At 27.9% G+C, this 9,572-nt stretch overlaps 1 long non-coding RNA gene across 1 annotated transcript; it reads right to left on the reverse strand.

Annotated features, from left to right (window-relative positions):
• Window positions 1-4,706, reverse strand: LOC145953952 (uncharacterized). Its single transcript, XR_014431168.1, has 3 exons — window positions 2,364-4,706; window positions 1,521-2,115; window positions 1-1,034 (listed from the first exon to the last, which is right to left on the reverse strand). It is a non-coding gene; the product is annotated as an uncharacterized LOC145953952 (long non-coding RNA).
• Window positions 4,707-9,572: the final 4,866 nt, after the last annotated feature.

The raw sequence follows: 9,572 nt of genomic DNA on the forward strand, positions 1-9,572 counted from the left end.
GATGGAAAATTATGAATCCTGACAACTCATAGAATATCCGTTGAGCAAGCAAGGCCTGGGAGAATGGAGAATAGTTGTTGTGGGATTGAGAGAAGCATTGGCTCTAAAAATGGTAGAAGACAGTAAATAAAGTTGTGTTGTTGTCTTCTTGACTCTGTTGTTGCTTTCCAGTACAATCTGAAACTTACTTTGTTTAAATATGTTTATGTTATAGAAGGAAGTGGTGAGGTGCGAGTTTGTGGTGATTGCTTGTCGTGAGATATTTTTCAATTTAAGACTAAACACTTACAATTTTGCTTTTGGTTATTTTCTTAAAGGTCTCTCAACAATCAGAACATCAAAAACAAATAACACTCGTAATTTCAAAAGGAAAATACACTATAATTTCAAATCAAAACGTTAAAAAACAAATAATGAACATTCGTATTCCTTCACCTCAAATTTGTAATCTCCGAAAAGGCAGATACTTGTACAACATGTTGCTCCTTGAGTTCCTGGAATTATTAATCACTGTAGCTGCACAAGGCCTTATTTTGCATTAGTATTAATTTTGAAATTTTACTGTGTACATAAAACATATTATACCCCAAAATAGATCAACTGGTTATAAAGAACCCCATCACAACATGAAGATGAATAACAACTTTCAATATTTCAAGTCAACCATATAGTTATGCCATTAAAATAGAAGTGGATTAGTTAGGCATGCATTAAATAGGCAACTCTACAGAGTATGACAGTTCATCATCAGTAAGTTCAATAACTTGAGGAAATCTAAAACGGTTAAATCCCCTAAACAACTCTTTTCACAAGATCAGTTTGAGTCAATGCTTTAAATGAAGGGTAGGATAATTTACTGAAAACCCAGAACTTACTTTGTCCATTGTGTAAATATAATACTCCCATAAATGGGTACAAAGCCAAGCTCCACCCATTGGCCATATAGCCCAAACGGGCTGATCTTGATATGGTGATGTTTTAGCCCATATGTCTGAAACATGATGTGTAACCCAGCCATTTGCTTCATAGTTCACCTGTACGCAAGATCAAATGAAAATCTAGATAGAACAATAAAATTCATGATATTCTCTCTAGAACTATATATAAGCAAAAAAATGCTTAAACTTTTGGGACTAAAATATACACAAACTTCAAACAAGTCAATTTTATTTAATATTTTTAATCCAAAAATATCTTTAAGACAATAATGAGAGTACTATCTAAGATAAATATGATTAAGATATTTTAGAAAATGTAGCGTATATTTTATATGAAATCGTAAAAATCAAATACATTTAACTTTCTTAATTTGTGTGTAATTGGTATTCTTTACTTACATATAAGTATAGAGGGAGTAGTATGCCAGACTATATTTTCTTTTGCGCTTTGCTATAGATATGCTGGTATGGGGGGCAAGCTACAAAGTTTCTTTTAGGCAATAGCTTACAAGCATAAAGGATCTCTTTCTTAAATAGAATAACAAGAAAAATATGAAAGAAAGAGGGAAAAGAACAAAATACCTTTGCGGTTTTATTTCCATTGACTGACAAAGAGGAGATGAAATCAAATAAGGGCTCTTGACACTCGTGTAGGTTGCAAGAAAGGGATGGCCAATAATTCATTTGAAGATTAATGTTCAAGTGAGAAGCGGCCCTGGATGACAAAAAAAAATAGACAAATTACAATACATGATTTGCCATTATTTCACTTAAGATAAGCTAGGTGGGATCATCCGCTGATTTGCCATTATTTCATCTTGAACAGAGTCATCAAGCTGTTGCACATCATAGTTTCATAAGAACAATACATGATTACTTGGGTGGAAACTGTCTTATGTTTAAGCATCCAACAAAAGTAACAAAATTATTTACCTTCATGTGAGACAAAGAAGAATCAGAGGCATTGACTGCAGAGGAATTAATGGAAACAAACACAACGCACCTTACAATTCTAAAATCCACTTCTTGGTGCTTTTTGTGAACATCAAGTTACGAAATAAATTACCTCTTTCTCGTTAGGGAAAACGTCCTTGATGGCCTTTCTGACCTCTTAAACAGAGGAAACAACTACGCCTCTCGGAACGTTGATTCCGTGTTTGTTCATCAATTCGGCGCCCTGGTTTCCATAATCAACGCTCGTCAATCAACTAAATCAAAAGATTTTCGACAAATAAACATCCACGGTTCCACAAAATATACATTCAAGGAACTCCAGATTCGTCATCCACAAAAATGATTTATTATTACTATTATTGAAAAGAAATACACCAACGGAAGAGCGAAATGAATCAACAGATTCCGTAGAAATTGGAATCGATTCGTAAATTGCAATGATAAGAACAAGAGCGGGGAACGCAGAGAGACCTGGTACTCATGGATGTTGAGGCGGCGGAGCTTGTTGTGCTGCCACTTTCCGGCACGGAGAGGGACGAGAGACGAGCTTGTTGAGCAATCCTCTCACCATAGTTGTTAGGGATTTGGAGATCGGAGAGTGACGCTATCTGAATGAATTTCGAATCGATTCTACGATGCAAACCTCTCTCTGCCTTTAAACTCCTTCAATTCGACGTTCAAACACTGCACAGCCTAAGGCAGGAGCGAAGACCAGACCCTAGAAACACTCCTGCAATGGGAAGCGGTGCGGGCGTCATCAGGGCTTAACTTCTTGCCTCTCTTGAGGATCTTGACTTGGCCCATGACGAGGTTCGCGCCAGTGCCTGAGCGATCGCTATCGTAGAGCTTCCACCGACGAGCGTGAGAAGGATTGGGGCTAGGGTTAGGGTTTCTTTGTATGGAAGATGAATAGAGGGGCATTGTGACCTTGAAGACAATCGTGGGATTATTTTGTAGGGGTCAAGATAAACCCTAGAATTACAACTTTTTTTGTCGGTTTATTAAAACCGCTAGAAAAAAATCGCTGCTAATTGACTAATTTTTTTTAGTAATAACTAATAAGTCTTTGAAGTCTTTTACCTACATTGACAATCTATTGGTAAGAGAACTTTAAGTTGTATTGAGTTTTACCTACACCAAACAAAAGTAGGTATAGATTTTTGAGTTATACCTACATTAAACATTTGTAGGTAAATTTTTTTTTAGTTTTACCTACACTAATTCAGGTTTATAGGTAAAGTGTCTGTAGGCATAGGTTATTTTTTTTGTAGTGCTACTGATTGAGTTTAGGTGCATATAAGAAAGGAGAGGTTTCCATCACAAAGGAAATCCAAGATTTAGCCATGAGGAGATGATTTATTCCAAGTGTTGTCCAAAATTAATGATATTACCTACAAAATAGACCTTCCTAGTGAGTATAGTGTAAGTGTTACGTATTTTTAATGTGACTAATTTATCCATATTTGATGAAGGAAAAAAGAATAAAATAAACTACAAGAAAATTCGCTATTACAAACGGCCAGAATCCGTGGAAAATGCCAAAAATCCGTGGGTAATAGTGCATTTCCGACGGATTTTCCCACGGATTTATCCGTGGGAAATTACCCTAAAGGAATTTTTCGTGAAAATTATAACTTTTTTAATTTTAATAAATTTATTAATGTAACAACTCTCATATTTGGCCTCTCAAGGGTTCTATTTCACGATATTTCATTGTTTAGCATGTTTTATCCTTATTTGTGCAATTTCTGGGAAACTTCCCAGAAGGTCACCCATCCCTGTACTACTCCAGGTCAAGCACGCTTAACTGTGAAGTTCTGATGAGTAGGCTACCGAAATGTATATGTATGTTGTCAGTATAACTTGTACAAATTAATTCATTTAAGTCATCCTCAAATATACAATCTCATATTTGTACTGTAATAATAATATATAATAATTTTATATTACAAATAATAATAATTAATAATAATAATATATTTATTATTATTTGTTTATATGTACTTACTTTATATAATTAACATCTACTTATTTTTATTTAAAATTATAATTTAAATTATTTTATTTTATGATTTATAATGATAATATAATTTATAAAATTATAAATATTTATTTATTACATACTTATAAATTAAATTTTAATATTTTAAATAAATTATTAATTAATTTAATATATTTATTTACCTTAAATCAAACATATAAAATTCAAAAAATATATTTATCCTTGTTTTTTTTTTCTAATTATCAACTATTAATAAAATACTAACTTAAAATCTTATCTAATTATATATAATATTCTCATATCAAATTTAAAACCAGATATTAGTTATACAAAAATATTAAGATCATATAGTAAATTGTCAATAAGATTTTAGTTAAATAATTTAAAATAATTAATGTTTCAATTATATTGTTAATTAGCAAATAATTTATTCAAAAAATAATTAATTTTTTATATTAATTATTAGTAAAATTTAATAACTTTTGATTTAACAATTAATTGGATCGATAAAATTCAACACACGCCATGAGTTATTGAGTGGAATAACTTTACCAAGAGTTATTTTGTAAGTTATCTTTAATCAAACATATAAAATTCAAAAAATGTATTTATCCTTGTTTTATTTTTTAATTATCAACCATTAATAAAATACTAACTTAAAATATTATCTAATAATATCATAATATTTTCATATCAAATTTAAAACTAGTTCTTACATTTTCGACAAATATAAATTTGTCTGAAATATTTCATCAATAATATAGTTTTTCCTACAAAAATTTTCTCATCGAAAATATAAATTTTTCGACAGATTTAATTTTGTTTTATAAAAAGTCATCTTCGATTAATATAAAATTTTGTATATATGATTTAAGAGTAAAATATTTTTAATTTAACGGTTGAATTTACAAAATTCACATTTAATATAAAGTTATACGTAATCTTGTAACTGATTTTGTCTAAAAAGTAATAGATAATCATACCCTTAACTAATTTTTATTTTATATATTCTAATTTTATTTGTAATAATATGATTATATATTTAAATAGTTTAATTTTAATAATTTTTTAAGTATATTTTTGTCTTTTCACTTAAAATATTTGAATTTCTATACTTTAATTTGAATTATTTTTTAAGTATATTTTTTTCTTTTTGTCTTAAATTTTTGAATTTCTATATTGTAATTTTAATAATTTTTTATTTCTATTATTTATTAATTCTTTTCTTTTTTAATGTTTTATAACATTATTAAAATTTTATAATTTTAATCTCTATAATTTTATCTTACTTTTTATTTTATAAATATAATTTGGATTATTCATTTTATAATTAAATTAATTTTTTAAAATTTTTTATGAGTTTACATTCTAAGAATGTATTGAAACTAGAGATGGCAAATATACCCGTACCCATGGGTAATACCCGAACCCGTCCCGACTTTGACGGGGAATACCCGGTTTGACCGGGTACGGGTACGGGTATGTTCTTACCCGTCCCGTACCCGTACTCGTACCCGTTTCTATTTTTAATTTAATACCCACTTTCAATTTAATTTTATTAAAGAATTTTAATATTTTTTTATGTGTGATTATTTATTATAATATGAGATAAAAAAAATAACTTAATTATAATTATAATATAATTAAAAAAATAATTTAAAAATATTATATTTTAAAAAAAAATAAAAAATAAAAATTTTAACGGGTACGGGTACGGGTATACCCGATACCCGACGGGGACGTGGATGGGGATGAAAATCACATACCCGACGGGTACGGGTACGGGGACGGGGATGAGTTTAGCTCGCGGGGACGGGGACGGGTATCATCAAACCCGTACCCCCCACCCCGTTGCCATCCCTAATTGAAACCCCTCAATCTTTAATTCTACTGATCGTACTATATGTTATTTTTAAATTTGAACTCCTAAACTTTATTTGTATGAATGAACTTGTTTTGATTTACATAATTATGATTGATTTAATATCTTTAAATAGGATAATTATTTAATACAATTTTGAATTTTAAAAAAAATAATTTTTCACAGAATTTCCCACGGATTTCCCACGGATTTATCCGTGGGTAATTTCCCACGGACTAATCCGTGGGTAATTTCCCACGGATTAGTCCGTGGGAAATTACCCACGGATAAATCCTTGGGAAATTCTGTGAAAATTTATTTTTTTAAAAATTCAAAATTGTATTAAATAATTATCCTATTTAAAGATATTATGTCATACATAACAAATAAAGTTTAGGAGTTCAAATTTAAAAATAATATATAGTACGATCAGTAGAATTATAACATAATGTCTAATAATCAGAATATCCATGTTGTTGCTATCTAATAATCAAAGATTGAGGGATTTCAATACATTCTTAGAATGTAAACTCATAAAAAATTTTAAAAAATGAATTTAATTATAAAATGAATAATCCAAATTATATTTATAAAATAAAAAGTAAGATAAAATTATAGATTAAAATTATAAAATTTTAATAATGTTATAAAACATTAAAAAAGAAAAGAATTAATAAATAATAGAAATAAAAAATTATTAAAATTAAAATATAGAAATTCAAAAATTTAAGACAAAAAGACAAAAATATACTTAAAAAATAATTCAAATTAAAATATAGAAATTCAAATATTTTAAGTGAAAAGACAAAAATATACTTAAAAAATTATTAAAATTAAACTATTTAAATATATAATCATATTATTACAAATAAAATTAGAATATATAAAATAAAAATCAGTTAAGGGTATGATTATCTATTATATTTTAGACAAAATCAGTTACAAGATGACGTATATTTCCCTTTATCTATTACTATAGATAATCAAACAACTATATATTTAACTATTTTTTTCCATTCATTTTCTCTGTCTTTAACTATATATTTCCCTTTGTATTTTACTGATTTACTTAAATATAAAATTCAGAAATCAATAAAATGTAAATTTAAGAAATTACTACAACTTAAAGATATATTTTTAAATCAATCAGTTACTAGGAAAAAAATAATTATTTAGTGTAATTATTTTAACTTTAATGTTTTAAGTTTTAAATAAAGAAGATTTAATCTAGAAAAAATTCCATTAACCCCTACTTGAAGTTTTTCTCAATAACGTCATAGGTATATCTCTTCTCAAATTTTTAAGTGAGTATTAATTTTCTTATTTATTTATTTAAGTGGCACATACAACTACTTATATAAGATAATACTATTTATATACTATTAAGAGAAAATAATTTATTAATACAAATATCAATAATTAAATGAGATTTGATATCTTATTTCATTATTTCAACTTTTTTGAAATTTATTTTAAATATCATGCACACTGTGATTTAAAAAATATATTAAATTTAAGTAATAATTTTAAAAATGAATTGAAAAAAATCTTATTTTCAAAATTGAAGATCAATGACAGTTTTCATGAAAATAACATAGTATTGGATGTAATTTAGAAATAAATGATAGATACATATATATGATTTGCAGAATATAATTTAACTTTTCCCCCCTTATTTAATTAATAGTTATTTTCAAAGAGATGAGTGATTTTTAAAAATTAAAGAAAAGATATGCTATTCTTAAATTTGGACGTCATGTGTTGGTATTTTTCAAGATAAGTAAAAAAAAACACTTTTACGCTAATTAGTTTATAATTTATAATAACCTAATTAAACATATAATTATATATAGGTAAGTCATACCTCACTCACTCTTATTTATATTTATCTTATTCATTACAATATATTTATATTTTGAAAACACCCATATAATAATGAAAATATTATATAGTGCATTGTTGTGTGAGATCAGGATTGCTTGCATTTGAAAAATAATTGGTTTATATTTTATTTAATAATTTCATACGGATTTAAATCCGTGGGAAATTTCGTCGGAAATTTCCCACGGATTTAAATCCGTTGGAAATTCCGTCGAAAATTCCATCAGTTAAAATTCTGTCGGAAATTTTCGACATATCTAAATCCGTGGGAAATTTCCGACGGATTTTTGTCCGTGGGAAATTATCCGTCGGAAATTTAACTTTTTCTTGTAGTGATATGAGGACAAATTCCTTTCAAGAAGGATGAATTGATGAGAACATAGGAGATGGCACAACCAAGGAAGACAGTTTAAAGGACATACAAGATCAAGGAGGCCCAATGACAAGAGCAAAAGCTAAAAAGGCTAAAGAGACCCTAAATCACTAAGTGGCCACTTTATTTGAGAAAAACCTAAGCTTGGTGGAAAAGAAGCTCAAAATAATTTGTTGCATTCAGATTGAAGACCATGAGAATTAGAGAGGGCTGCAATTTTAGTTTGTCTACTTTTTGGCCCATTTCTAAAGCTAATAAAAGTGTATTTTGCTTTAATTTTTATTTTATTTTGATCCTAACCCAGTTTTATATTTTTAATATTAGTTCCATTTTATAATTGAGCTAATTGGATAAATACATTTGGGCTTTTACTAAGCCTAATGGTTTGGATTGTGACCAAATAAAAAGGTTGCCAAATGTAATTAGATGAGATTTTTGACATAAAAGGGTTATTACTTGTTAGATTTTGTTCTCTAAGATTCTTGAAGGGATTAACCAAAACTCATCAACTTCTATATATATAGTATGAAGGTACCAAGGTCCACCTTTTTCACATAAGGACACTTAACAGCCCAAAAGTTCTTCACCTCTCTTTGATATAGCTTTGCTCTTTATCAAGATCAAATCTCCCTTTGCAGATGGATAGGTTTTTCCTTTTAAACTTGTCCAGCCAATTATTCTCAACTACTCCACCAACATTTTAATTCCCCATAACATGTGTTAATGTTTGTAAAGCATCAACTATTGCATGATCATTTCTATTAGTCATTATTTTTTTTTGAGTCACAACAAAGTAAACAATCAAACAATGACTCAACTAAGAAAACAACAAGTAAACAATTCATATAACACAAACTACATGTCATAAACATAGCAAACACACATAATACATTGGACAAGAACTCATCTAAATCTATATACATATGGCGTCAAGTATCTCATAACCCGTGGCTCGAAGGCTAATACACATGATCCAAAGGCGATTACCCAAAGATCTCATAACTTCGACACATCCCTTTTCTCACATTTTATTAAAACCATTACAAGTAAAACAATTAATTGCACATAACCCCAAATATTTCTCATACAATATAATTAATATATCTTTCCCAAAATCCTTCTTAAAACACATTTTAATTATTTTCAAAAAAGTCTTTCTTTAATATATTAAATAGACTTAATTACTTTTAAAGTCTATATATATTATTTTGTAAAACACCTTTAAATTTATTAACATAGCTTTTATTTTTAGAAAACATAGAGTGTTACGGCCATCCAATTTATCAAACAACTGACACTCATATTTTTCAACATATTCTCTAAGTGAGACCCATCTTGCTGAGTGGAAATATGATGTTTCCATTTTGGTCTTAAACCTATGAATACTTAACAAAAAAATATTTTACAAATATTTAAAACAAATACTCAAAAATAGTGACTTTAGATTTTAGGGTATTAAAAAAATATATATTTAGAGGAAGTAAAATTTAAATTTGTTTATTGTACAATGACAAAAACATTGCTTATAAGTTTTAGAAGGATAAAAAAAAAAAAGAAGAAGAA

This window comes from Cajanus cajan, chromosome 1 (assembly GCF_000230855.2).
Source record: "Cajanus cajan strain Asha chromosome 1, NIPB_CcT2T_4, whole genome shotgun sequence".
NCBI classification, from domain to species: domain Eukaryota; kingdom Viridiplantae; phylum Streptophyta; class Magnoliopsida; order Fabales; family Fabaceae; genus Cajanus; species Cajanus cajan.